The sequence below is a fragment of the Ambystoma mexicanum genome, chromosome 6p (genome assembly GCF_040938575.1).
Source record: "Ambystoma mexicanum isolate Mex_15411 chromosome 6p, UKY_AmexF1_1, whole genome shotgun sequence".
Taxonomy (NCBI): Eukaryota; Metazoa; Chordata; class Amphibia; order Caudata; family Ambystomatidae; genus Ambystoma; species Ambystoma mexicanum.
This window is the reverse complement of record NC_090935.1, coordinates 1,413,011,651-1,413,025,180: the sequence shown is the minus strand read 5'-3', so window position 1 is coordinate 1,413,025,180 and position 13,530 is coordinate 1,413,011,651. Positions and strand designations below refer to the sequence as shown.

The following is a 13,530-nucleotide window of genomic DNA, read 5'->3' as shown; positions in this document are numbered from 1 at the left end:
TGTTTTTGACCTCTTCCTGCTTTCTCCAAAGAAGCATATTTGTACTTATCAATATATTTACATAACGATGAAGGGGCCTGAACCCCCCAAGTAAAGTCCAACAGACCTACCCGCTCAGCCTACTCATGCCTCCTCACCATCCCTAGATTTAGACGGCAAAAAGCTGGAGGCTGCAGCTTCCCGGTGATTGCAGCCCAACTATGGAACTCCATGCCTCTGACATTAAGATCAGATCCCTCCCTCTGGTCCTTCCGCAAAGGCCTCAAGACCTAGAAGCCACCTTAGTCAATGTAAAACATGTCATGTAAACCATTCTAGGATGCACTCATGCTAAATATGGTAAACCCAATGCACCTCTATATAGACCCCAGCTTAAAGCATGCTGCAATTAATGCAATTACCATCTCTATCTCATGTAAGCAATGCATGTTACCCATGTGAGCAATGTCTGTAACAAAATACTCATGCAAGCACATTTTGTAACGTTTGTAACTTATCACCACTGCAAACAAGCACTGTAACCAGCTCTCTTAAGAAACGCGCCTATATGCCTCTGGGCTTGGTGCGCTGGACAAATGTCAAATAAATAAATAAATACAAAATAGATATGTACCAGCTATTTACCAACTTTGAGATATCTGATATTGTCCCACTTTCATGATGGACATGTCTTTCCTCTGCATTTGAGGCTTGCCTCCCTGATATTATTGAGCATCAACACAACAGTCTGCATAATATACAGTAATGCAAATGTCTGTGTATAAATATCTATGAAGTGACAAGGTAGGCACAATAAAGGCGGTTTCAATAGGAAGTCTCTTGAAACGGACCATGCCAGGTGCCCGTCGATCCAGGAATGGGCCGCAAATGGCAACCATGAGAGGAATATCTGCCTGAGGTACCAGAACCCAAGGCATAGAAAGAATGCATTATGGCACCTCAATGGGGCCAACACTACTTTCTGAATACAGTAGATTATTGTGTGGAAAGGTGACATGGAAGACATCAACATAATGGATTTTTCAGGACTCTGCCAGTTTTGGCGGTTATGACGCAATCAGAGAATCGGATAGCATGCAGGAGAATTCCAAAATACATTAGTCCTGTCGTTTGTGCAACTCTTATTTTACTAGAGGTTGACGGCTCTGTTTGGAGATCCATATGGATGCGATTTTATTTACACATTTGATACAGTTACAAATTGGGCCTCATTACGACCCAGGCGGTAAGGGGTTAGCGCCAGCGTTAGCTGCGCCGACCCCTTACCGCCAATTACGGGGTCCCTTAGCGCCATGGCGCTTTTAACACCTGCTTTTAGCAGGTGTTAAAATCCATGGTGCTAAGGGACCATGGAGTTAATTACGCCACCGTAATTTACGGTGGCGTAATTAACGCCTTCCCCACTCCCATTATACCCTATGGGGCAAAAATGGGAATGGGGAAGGGTAAATGGGGATTGGGGACTTACCGCCCGCCAAGGTCGGAATGGGGCGGTAAGTCCGCCAACCACCATGGCGTAAACGTAGTTTACGCCATGGTGGTAAAGTCACGGCCCAGGCGGTAACTTACCGCCTGGGTCGTAATGAGGCCCAATATGGCACACAAATGCGCACCAGAGAACTGAAGAGCATTCATAAAATAGTGAAACAACCTAGAAGTGATCGGATGATGGTACATAATCACAAATAAAAATACAGTGAGAGAAAAAATCGTAGTCAGACAATTTTAAGAAAAAACGCTTAGTCCATCCTCAAGTGTCTAGTTTTTTTCCTGAAGGAGATGGCTAAGGCCTAGTAATGGGAATGGTATACCAGCAGGAGATTAGTCCACCAGAAAAAGATCTATTTTATAAAGAGGAGTGGCAGGATCTGGGAGACACCAGATGGGGTTGGTCTTGGTCAATGCCCACCCGAGATCAGAGATTTGGCACACGGGCAAGAAGGGGCACTGGAATAAAGGAGTTAGGTAGGCCATTTAAATAGGTGACCTGTCTTTTCATCAGGTCATATTTTTCAGTGGCCTTTTGGACTGTGCACATTTAATGGGAGTCAAAGCAATACAAATAACACATTAAAAAAGAGATTAATTATACAATGAAAAAGGTCAGGGTACAGATTACACGAGGTGTCACTCCCCACCCATGTTTTTAAACAAACGGAAATAAAATCAAAATGGGGAAAAACGGAGCACAGATCAAAATAATTAGATCCCTTTTAACCTCATCCTGAGTGGGTGCAAGTGCAGCTACTTAAGAAGACCTTTATCTTCCCACAAACCCCATCACCACACCCCCTCCCACGCGCAATCCAAACCCCCAAACAAACACACCTGCTGTTTAAGGGAACGTGCAGTGCAGTGCACTGAAGTGCAAGTTTCAACTTCATCCTACACTTTTATTTTAAAACGAAACCATTCCAGAACAGATTCTTCTGGAAGCTCCCAACCGCTCTCGACCACTGCTTTAGTGTAGATGCACAAAGAAACTCTGGCGTGTCGCTTTATGTGGCGACTTTAACCGTCAGGCTCCATTTTGAACTGTTCAATGAAGCTTCCGTTGCACAGGAGCTTTCTCTGGCTTGTTAGTCAGCCACTCACTTCAAGGGGGTAGATCTTAGAAGTTAGAGTGGACTGCCTGTATTTTGCATTTTCATCTCCACAACTAATGTCCATTGGTTCAACTGCCTTTTCAAACTATTTGAGTATCATTCGTAAATGAAAGCCCATAGCACCCTAAATTAGCTCACTAGGGACTCACTCTTCCTCAGCACATGCCTACCTAATCCTTTCATCCTTCCGAGGTTGATATATGAGTACCAATTTCAATTGGGTAATAATAGTAATGTATGTAAATGTGTCCTATATAAAGCGCTTTAGTTTAAAGCGCTATATAAAAACCAAATCAAAAAACAATTTAGTATCTTAACCAGCTCCCAATGATAAAGAGTATGTTTATGTGGCCCTCGGCGATCAGGTCACAAATGTATGGTATTGTGGGAGATGCCGACTGATGTGTTGTGTGTGTTGGATTATCTTTGAAGAGGTTCAGAAGTTTGCTTTTAGGATTGGGATTGAGATTGTTTTCCTGGATCCAATTTAGAGTGGTGTGAGTGCAGTGTTTACTGATGAGTGGTGTAATCCGAGGTGAGTTCAAGTGAGGAGGATGGTAGATCGGTATGACGTTTAGTCATCCCCTGTTTTTTTTCCGCTGCACTTTTTGCCGAAAATGATTTGCTGAAAAAACATCGAAAAATATGGGGGGGGCTCATATGAGGGGTAGGGTGGGGTGGTGTATAGGGATAAGTAATAGGGGAGGGTGGATTGAGGGGGAACCCCCCCAAATAAAAGAAAGAAATGTGATAATTTTTTTCGGCAAAAATATTTCGCCAACAAGTGCCCCGAAAAAGAAACAGTCAAAGAAGGAACATAGAACCGGTAGATCACTGGCAGAGAGTGTGTTTAGATTGTTGGGACCTGCTAAAGTGTAGGTGTTGTGTTTGAAGCAAAGATGAGTGTCTGTGTGGTATAACGTTCATTCTTTGACAGTCATTTTTAAAATGTTTTTTTTACGTAATTTTCTTTCTCGTTTTCTCGTGAAAACTCATCGAAAAACATGGGGGTTTGAGGGTAGGATATATAAGGTGTGGGGGGGGGTCAGGAACAGAGTTACTTTAATAGGGGAGATTGGAGGGAGGATCCCCCCAATCAGAAAAATTAAAATGTTGATTTTTTTTTCTCGAAGAAAAATTCTATAAAAAAGCCATTGAAAAAATGACTGTTGAAAAATGAACATGGCACCGCCTGTGTTAGTCTCGTTTAAATCCCATATCTCTGTTTTTCCCCCCATAAGAGTCCATGGGCATGGTAGCCGTGTTTTCCTTTCTGAGTGTTGCTGATTTCCTGCTGGGTGTCTTAAGAGGTAGGTGGGGCTGCAGGGCCTTCAGGTCTGTTTGCATGGGGTGATTCTTGTTGACTGGTTGCTGTGAGTCTCATACAAGATGGCCTGCTCTCTCGGCTCGTTCACACGGAGGGCTGATTGCCTGATCCTCTTTGCTGCCCGGGTTCTGTCGTCTTTACGATTCTTTGTCTCAATGTCGTAGGATATTTGTTAGATGCTATTAGGTTAGAGAGTAGAAATATACCGGCAGCATGAAACCGGGCGCTGTTGTGCCCGGTTTAGGGACCCTGGATAAAAGCACTGTAGATAAGGAGCGTGAGACCCAGAGAGTTGAGTTAATGCAGAGACAGGCAAAAGGAACGCTGCAATCAGGGGCGTACATGAGAAATAAAACGGGTCCAGCAATCTATACATTCTATTGAGCCCCATTACAGGTCTGGCGGTAACCCTGCTGGTGAAACCGGCGGGTTGCCGCCAGACCCGAAAAAAATTACTGGGGCATCGCTTGCCAATAATTCTGGGGTGTTACAACCCCGGCGGCCGAGAAGTCAGGCGCCGGCAATTCTGTTAATCCCCATTCCCATGGGAATGGTGAACACAGAAGCAGCGGCACCATTGATAACGGTGCCGCTGCTTCCGTGACGGTCTGCTTACCATGGCCGCTGTGTCCGGCAGGGTCTGACCTGCCAGGCACAGTGACTCCGGCAAGCAGACCTGTAGTATGCAGGTCTGGAACCAACGGTGCCGGTTAGCTTACCGGCACCGTTGTTTCCGGACCGGCATGCTTGTAATGAGGCCCATTGACTGCAACAGTTCATTTATCGGATGGACAATATAAAGTGTGTAGAAATGTAATCAGTATATGAGATACAACCTAGGGGGTGCAGCAGGGAAGGAGCAGTGTATGGGATGCAACATTACACAGCTGTACAAACCCCTGTGCCGTGGATTAAAGGGATGGTCTAGTAAAAATGTTTATTTAAAAAATAGATAGGCCACATAAAAAAAAAATACTAGCATTCTCCGTTTTAAAACTTCCTATGTAAAATTTTGAGCTATTCAAGCTCAAAATTTGCAAAAGCAAGCACAGGGGCGCAGCCATTTTGTGAAATGGAGGCCCTCCTGTGCTGGCTTTTGCTTTTGCGGCACTAATGAAGGAAAAGCCAGCCAGCTGTAGTAAACAAAGGCTACCGCTGGGTGGCTTTCCCTTCATTAGTGCTGTAGGCGGAGGACGGGGACCGGAGACCAGAGCAGGAAAGCTGCAGCTGAATCTCGGTAAGTGCTATTTATTTTTTTTACAAAAAATAAGCACTAGCTGCGTTTTTTTTTCTATGTTTTCCGGGCTGGAGGAGCCCGGAAAACTTAGAAATAAAACCGCAGCTTTAAAAACATTGTATTTATGTTTGCGGTCGCTTTTGAAGCGACCGCAACCATAAATACAACGTTATTGTGTTGGAAAACGCTGCGGTTTTTCTTTCCAGGTTTCTCAGGCTCCTCCTCTCGGAGGAGCCTGAGAAACTTGGAAAGAAAAACCGCAGCGTTTCCAACACAACCGCGTTGTGTCTGCCTGAATCTGCTTTACCATTTGGGGCTCTCGGGCTCCCCACGGGGAGCCGAGAGCCCCAAATGGTAAAGCAGATTCAGGCAGAAACAACGCGGCATTGCGGAAAACAACCGCGTTGTTTCTGCCTGAATCTGCTTTTCCATTTGGGGCTCTCGGGCTCCCCACGGGGAGCCGAGAGCCCCAAATGGAAAAGCAGATTCAGGCAGAAACAACGCGGCATTGCGGAAAACAACCGCGTTGTTTCTACCTGAATCTGCTTTCCCATTTGGGGCTCTCGGCCTCCCCACGGGGAGCCCGAGAGCCCCAAATGGGAAATCAGCTGCAGGTAGAAACACTACGCGGCATGTAAACATAACCGCGTGTGTTTCTGCCTGCTGTGGCTTTCACTTTGGGTCTCCGGTGCTCCCCTGGGAGCACCGGAGACCCAAAGTGATAACCACAGCAGGCAGAAACACACGTGGTTGTGTTGGAAAACGCTGCGGTTTTTCTTTCCAAGTTTCTCAGGCTCCGAGCCTGAGAAACTTGGAAAGAAAAACCGCTGCGTTTTCCAACACAATAACGTTGTATTTATGTTTGCGGTCGCTTCAAAAGCGACCGCAAACATAAATATGTTTTTAAAGCTGCGGTTTTATTTCTAAGTTTTCCGGGCTCCTCCAGCCCGGAAAACATAGAAATAAAAACGCAGCTAGTGCTTATTTTTTGTAAAAAAAATAAATAGCACTTACCGAGATTCAGCTGCAGCTTTCCTGCTCTGGTCTCCGGTCCCCGTCCTCCGCCTACAGCACTAATGAAGGGAAAGCCACCCAGCGGTAGCCTTTGTTTACTACAGCTGGCTGGCTTTTCCTTCATTAGTGCCGCAAAAGCAAAAGCCAGCACAGGAGGGCCTCCATTTCACAAAATGGCTGCGCCCCTGTGCTTGCTTTTGCGAATTTTGAGCTTGAATAGCTCAAAATTTTACATAGGAAGTCTTAAAACGGAGAATGCTAGTATTTTTTTTTTATGTGGCCTATCTATTTTTTAAATAAACATTTTTACTAGACCATCCCTTTAAGGGGTTACCTACATTTCTTTCTTCAACATTGAATATATCAACAGTAAAAACGTGGAAGAAAGACAATCGGGGGGCAGCAAAAAGGGCAAACCATCTATATTAGCAATCAGTACACGGAATGCAGCAGTTAATTTACCGGATCTAACAATCGCTCTGAAACACACGTGTATGAGTGGGATATAAATAAATACCATATCATAATCAAGGAACAGTATTTAAGATGCAAATGTTTATAATATGTCAACAATTCATCTTGTAGTTGCAGCAGTTATATGGGGATTAATCTAAGGGCTGGGGGTCAGGGGACAGTGTACGAGGTGGAGAATTGAATGCTTCAGAAATCAATGTATGTGATCCAACAATTTATATACGGGGGCAAGAATCTTAGGGAACTATATGGGATGAAGAAATGTATGTATTAGCAATAAGTATATGTCATGCTGTAACGCTTTTATACTGCAACAATCACCACAGTAGCTGTCTGACAGCATCAGTACCATTGAGTTAGGCCAAGGATAAATCTCACAGTCCTATTCTGGATTAGTTGGAAGGGGGTGAAGGGAGGAAAGGGGCAGATTGAGGAAGAGGATGTTGCAGTAGTCCAGCCTAGAGAGACCCAGGGCTCTGGAGACGTTGAGTTTCTGGGGCAAGGTGAGGAATAGTAGAATGCCCCTGAGAAGGTGGAGCTGAAAGTTGGACTTCTTGGCAAGGTCAATGATGTGTGGAGAGAAAGAGAGGGAGGAGTCAAAGATGATCCCGCGGTTTTTTACCTCACAGGTGGGTGAGGGGATGGGACCCAAGGAGTCCGGTCAGAGAGAAGGGGGGAACCCCTTTACACCACAAGACTTCAAGAGTCACTAAGTACGCTCACTTAAAAAGATTGTGCGTTTTCTATCTTTCACATGAATGGGTTGGGTGACCGTAGTTAGCTGAAATTTGTTTTTGACGCTGTATTATCTGTGAAGTATAATGGACTCCATTTCGAGTATGGTCGAATGACCAGTGTTAATTCCTCCATACTTGGTTACTGTTACTACCAGATTACAGACACTGGGGTAAATCGTCCAGATATCGCAGTGATGTTTTTCCCCATTATGAGTTCCATAGGAGCCCACTGGGGTTTGGAGGATGTATCGCTGGTGGTAAATCCACTAGCAGTCATTACTCTATTATTTGGATATAAAATGGAAGAAAACTCCCCAGAAAATTGCTAGAGGTTTTCCTCCACTTTTCTTCTAAACTCTGAATATGGCGGTGTGGGAAACGTAGTGATAGTTCTGTTACAGCCACTCTTTTACTGCACCGCTGTCCTTGGAACGAGACCTCATATAAATATAATTGATAACTACGGTTTACTCCAAAGTATAGAGGACAACAATATGAACAAGCTTATTGTTTTAATGACTACATGGCTGACACCCTTTACACCACAAGACTTCATGAGTCATTAAGAACACTCACTTAAAAAGATCAGGAAATGTAGTTGAACAATCCTACTCCTTACCGGAAAATGTAATGTTCGATTAGGAAATAACAACCTTGAAGAAAATATTTGATCTGGATGGATGAGTGGGCATCGCTGATATTAGATATGGTAGATATAGTTGATCTTCTAGTTGTCTTATTATATTAATTGTGCGTGGCTAACAAACATTGGTCTCTTTCTTCTGCATAAACCTTGAGGAAAATGTCTATGATATTCCACCCTCTAATTGGATGAATTGTGAATCCAGTATCTGTGCAAGGGGTGCCTGGGTATAGTCTTTAAAACCATAACTTGAGAAATGTAAAGGGCACAAGAACATCTGTTGACTCTCATAATACTGTGTGTCACCAGACCACCATATGATGCTTGTGTAGTTCCGTGGAGGGTTCCATATGTTAATTCCGCGGGCAAAAATATTGCCATATTTTTGCGGCGAAATTCACACATGGACCCTGCGGGGGATACCCCCGCAACCCCCGCATCATTTTTTTTTTTTTTTTTTTTTTTTTTTTTAAACTTCCTTTATTGGTTTTCAACAGATTAACAGACCACAAACATTTCAAGTACTATATATATGCCACATGTCCAAAACTTCCCCAACACCACCCCCCGCCTCCCTCCCCCACCTCCAAGATCCCGGTCGACACCCCTGTCCTATTCCAAACCAGTTTAGAGGCCAGGGCTGGCCGATCCTTCTGAGGGGTCGTCCACCACTATGGGGTGGAGTAATGGCACTGTCAGTGACACCCAGCAGTGTAGTTCCGCACTGGAGTCAAGCCTCTGTTCGTGGATTGCGGTTTCCCACGCTCCGGTCTCGGCAACTATCCACTTTGTGAGGTCGTCCCACCATTGCGCTTCGGACGGGCCTCTGGGGCTCTTCCAACCCATGGCTATGCGTCTTTTCGCCGTGATATAAATTAAGTCTCTAAGTCTGTTCAGGGGCTTGTTCTTGCGGTCCCTGCTGTATCTACCCAGGATGCAGGCCGCAGGGTCGTGCACCTCTAGTACAATATCTGCTTTTGCCACCCTTTCCCGTACTTGCGTCCAAAAGGTGCGTATCACTGGGCAACCCCACCCCCGCATCATTTTTTAATGTGCGGGGGACACCCCCGCAACTCCCGCTCCCACATAACATCCCCCTCAAAACCAAACGGCCATATCTACGGCGATATTTTTGGTGGGGATATTATGTAGTAAGCCCCCGTGATGCACTCGAGCAGAGCTAATGATTTTGTATTACCCCTTGTATAGAAAGAAATCTGTGTTTCCAAGCTATATTACCAATATTGGAGAATTGTCCACCACAACCCACATTTATAAGGAACGGTGGATCCATCACTAGGGACATTAACCCTGGAAACCTAAAAATTAACGTAATCATTTTTTGCACTTCTTCCAACTAGTGTTATGTGCAGTAATTGAACCACCAATCGTGTTCAGCTAAATGACCATTAAATCTGAAATATTGATTACTCATTTTAAAGCTTGGTTGGGTTCTCCAGATTAGTAGCTTGGGCCTGCCACCATTCGTACATAGTCTGGGGTTGCTGTTGGTACTCTTGTTCAGAAGAGAATTACCATAGCATTTCGGCTGGACTGCCCATGTGGGCGTGACAAAGACTGATATGCAAATGGTTATTTCCCTTCTGTGAAGGGAGCTCAAGTGTGGCTGCGGACTCTTAAGTGGGTACCTTCCCAAAGAACAGGTAATTTGGCCGTGTTCGTTCTCGGAGAGGGGCGCTTATAACTATTTTTTGGTTGTAGCAGGTTAGTTGCTCTTTGTAAAATTTCTGGAGCTTAAGAGAAGCCTTCCTCTAGGGGCACAGACTGTTGGGCCTGGGCGACTGGACATGGGTAAACACCCAAACAGTAGAAACAGTGCTCCAACAGCAAAGGAGTGACACAAAGGGCTTATGGTAAGTTTACCAAAAGCCCCACAGTACCTTGAGAGTGAAGAAGATGAAGCAGTTAGACGCCTTCTGGATGCTCGGCTGCAAACCCGGTCTCCTAGTCTTTGGTTGTGGTGTTGAAAGGGGGGGCCTGGATGGGCTCCTGCAGCAGCAGTAGTCAAGAGAGGGATTCACCAGTAAATAATTCTTTGTACTCCTGCGTCAGTTTGTGGTTTTGGCTCCTTTTTCTCAGCAAGAGCGGCGAATGATCACTGCTGGTTGGACTCTTCTTCTTTTATCGGTCCTGTGCTCAGGTGAGGGGACTCTGAGGAGAGGATTCATGCTTCTGGAGGTCCACATGGATGCCACCAAAGTTTCAGTAAGATTCTTCCACAGTAAGGCAATGCACTTTAGGTAGTCGAGATAGCCCGGGTATTGGGATTCTTCAGCCCTGAAAGGCCGCACGATGTCGAGGCATGGCTCAAATTGAACAGTGGCTTCAGGCTGGTTATGCTCACTAGCCTAAAGGAGGAAGACATCTTTGGTGGAGCTTCCCAGGCAATTCAGAAACAAGGTCAGGACAGCAGCAGTACTGTGGCGGAGCTTCTGCGGTTACTGGAGGTGTTGCAGGCGTCTCTGGTTGTCTTCTTCGGAACTTCAATTCCAGTGGTTGACTTAGCCTTCTGTCCCAAAAGCCTTTCCCCTTTATGCAGGAACCCATTCATTCAGTTCTATGGACCTGTCAAACACCTGGGGGTGGCTGTCCTTCTAGGACAGCCAGCTGCCCACTTCAAACTGGTTCCAGCCAGTCATATCATAAAACAAAGACCAGAGAGGAGTCAGGCACGTCCCTCAATTCCTGCCTCAGCAGACACACTGGAGCCTTGGCAGGCTTCACAATGGGATCCCGCCAAAGGCAAAACTCATACAGGACCCACCCCCACTTGGAATGGCGGAAGGAGGGCCAAGACGAAACACACAAATTAAAAATGGTGATAACAGAAGACTGTGGCCATTTTGAAAAATGGTCACCCATAAGTGCTGTACTGCAGCCATGAAAATAGCCTGCGAGTAACTAACACAAAAATTATAGAAAAATGTATCCACTGCCACCACCCATTTAGGTCGGTCTGTTACTGTAACTATAAAAGCTTACAGTGTAGCCCCTCGGCACTCCACATAAGGTGGTGTGTGCTGACCCCACAAAACGAAAGGTAAGTAAGATAAAAGTATAGTTCTCAGGGAATAGTAGAAATAAAAAGGGAAGCCCAAGGGACTCCCCAGCAACACTGAACATAAGGTACTGTGTGCTGCAACAATCAGGTACAGACGCCTGTAGTGAAATACATGGAGGAAAGCATAACTTCATTAAAAGTAAAAGGAATTACAGTAGCATAAAAATAGGGTTCCCACTACAGAGCAAAAAGAATGAGTGAGTGGTAAAAGGTCCCAGAGATCCATCAAAGGTGCTGGGGGTCTCTCAGGTTGAGGGGATTTGGCACAAGAAATGAAAATTCTCCCTAACACCTCCCCTATGCCCCCAGACTAAGGGACAGGATGATTTAATCCACTCCTGGATGAATAACTTATTCCAGTTAGTCATACTTGCTGGAGAGACCATCAGCATTCTTATAGTTAGTACCTGCCCTATGCTCAATAGTGAAGTCAAAGCCTTGAAGGCTAATGGACCACCTGAGCAGTTTGGGATTATCCCCCTTCATCTGCATTAACCAACTCAAGGGTTAGTGGTTTGTTTGAATTTAGAAGTAATCCCATACAAGTATAGTCTAAACTTCTTCAAAGCCCACACAATGGCAAAACCCTCACGTTCCATGGTTGCCCACCTTGTCTCTCTACCTTTTAATTTTCTACTAATAAAGCAGATGGGGTGGTCCCTGCCTTGCACATCCAGTTGGCTAAGCATTGTCCCAATCCCTGTGTTAGAGGCATCAGTCTGCACTATAAAGGTCTGGGTATAAGCTTTGGGGTCACTGAAACCACCCTCCCAATGAACATCACAAACAAGCAATCATATCATGTATTCAAAACACCTGTATAAACTTGGCTCTTCAAGTATGTTTGTCTGTAACCAAATTGCATAAATAATGAACGCTGTGATACCCCACGGTTAGGGTGTTATATAAATGTCATAAACTAATAAATAATCTGGAGCTCTTCGCACTGATCCTCTGCACTGGAATTTAGCCTCTGGAATGAGTTGCAACAATCTTCTGTCCACTTCACTTTCTTAGGAAATGTTGGAGAAGATATGACATTCAGAGGAGAAGCTATGGACCCATAGATCTCAATGAAGTTCTTTTAGTAGCCTGTGAGGCACAGAAAAGCTGTCACATGTGTTTCAGTAGTAGGGGTAGCCCAGTGTTGTACAGCTCGTACTCTGATGGGTAAAGGCTTGATCTCACCTCCTCCTACCTCATGCCCAAGGTAGACCACTTTACTCTGACTATCCTGACATTTGCTAGCCTTGATGGTCAGATGGGCCTGTTGTGTATCCTGCAACACATATCCAAAGTGGTCAAGATGTTCTTCCCAAGTGGTGCTGAACACTGCAATTTCGTCCAAGTATGCCATGCAGAAGTACTCTAGCCCATTCAGAACATTATAACCCATCCTCTGGAAAGTAGCTGGTGCATATTTCAGTCCATACGGCATTACCTTAAACTGGTACTAGCCTTCAGGTGCAGAAAATGCTCTTTTTTGCCTTGGCATTGTCTGTCAGGGCTATTTGCCAATAGCCTGACGTTACGTCAACGGTGCTGAGGACCTTGGTAGATCTAAGTTTGTCCACCAGCTCATCTGCCCTAGGTAATGGATGGGCATCACTCTTGGTGACTGCATTTAAAGCCCTATAGTCCACGTAGAACGTTAATTCCTTGGTACCTGCTTTTGGTACTAGTACAACTAGACTACCCCATGGACTTGTGGAGTGTTCAATGACTCCAAGGTCAAGCATGTTGTTGACCTCATTAATGTGATTCCTCACTTGGTCTGACATTCTGTAGCCCCTGATTTTGACTGGCACATTGTCACCCGTATCAATATCATGCTGACCCGATGGGGCAAAGGTTGGTGTTAGTGAGAACAGATGGGGAAACTGAGTTAACAATCCTTTGCACTCCTCTTGTTGATGCAGTGTCAGGTCAGAAGAGAGTTTGTCTCCTTCTACAGATCCATCTGAGGGGTTTCCCTCAAGAAGATCAGGGAGAAGTTCACTCTCCTCCTCTTCCTTCTTGTTCAGAGGCTAGAAGCAAAGCTCCCATCTCTGGTCTGGGGACATAAGCCTTCAGGCAGTTGGTGTGAAAGACACTAGGGGCCTCCTTTGGGTTGCCCAAGTCCACCAAATAGTTGACCTCTCCAAGCTTGCCTACAACCTTGAAGGGACCTGTCCATTTGTCCTGCAAAACTCTTTGTTTTGTTTGGACCATAACAAGAACCAGCTTCTCTGGAATAAAATCAATGATGATAGGTTGTTGGTCATGTCAATGCTTGACCACGGCTTGACCAGCTTTCATGTTTTATGAAGCGTCAGTCATCATCTGTGCCATCTTATGTCTGAGGCCTAGCACATAGTCAGTAACTCGGACTGGCTTTAAGGGAGGAACACTCTCCAGCCCTTCTTTAATC

At 45.1% G+C, this 13,530-nt stretch overlaps 1 protein-coding gene across 1 annotated transcript in view; it reads right to left on the bottom strand.

The window, feature by feature from the left end:
• The window catches only part of IGFBP7 (insulin like growth factor binding protein 7), a 205,971-nt gene that overhangs the window by 80,619 nt on the left and 111,822 nt on the right, over nucleotides 1-13,530 (bottom strand). The gene's annotated exons all lie outside the window — the stretch shown is intronic.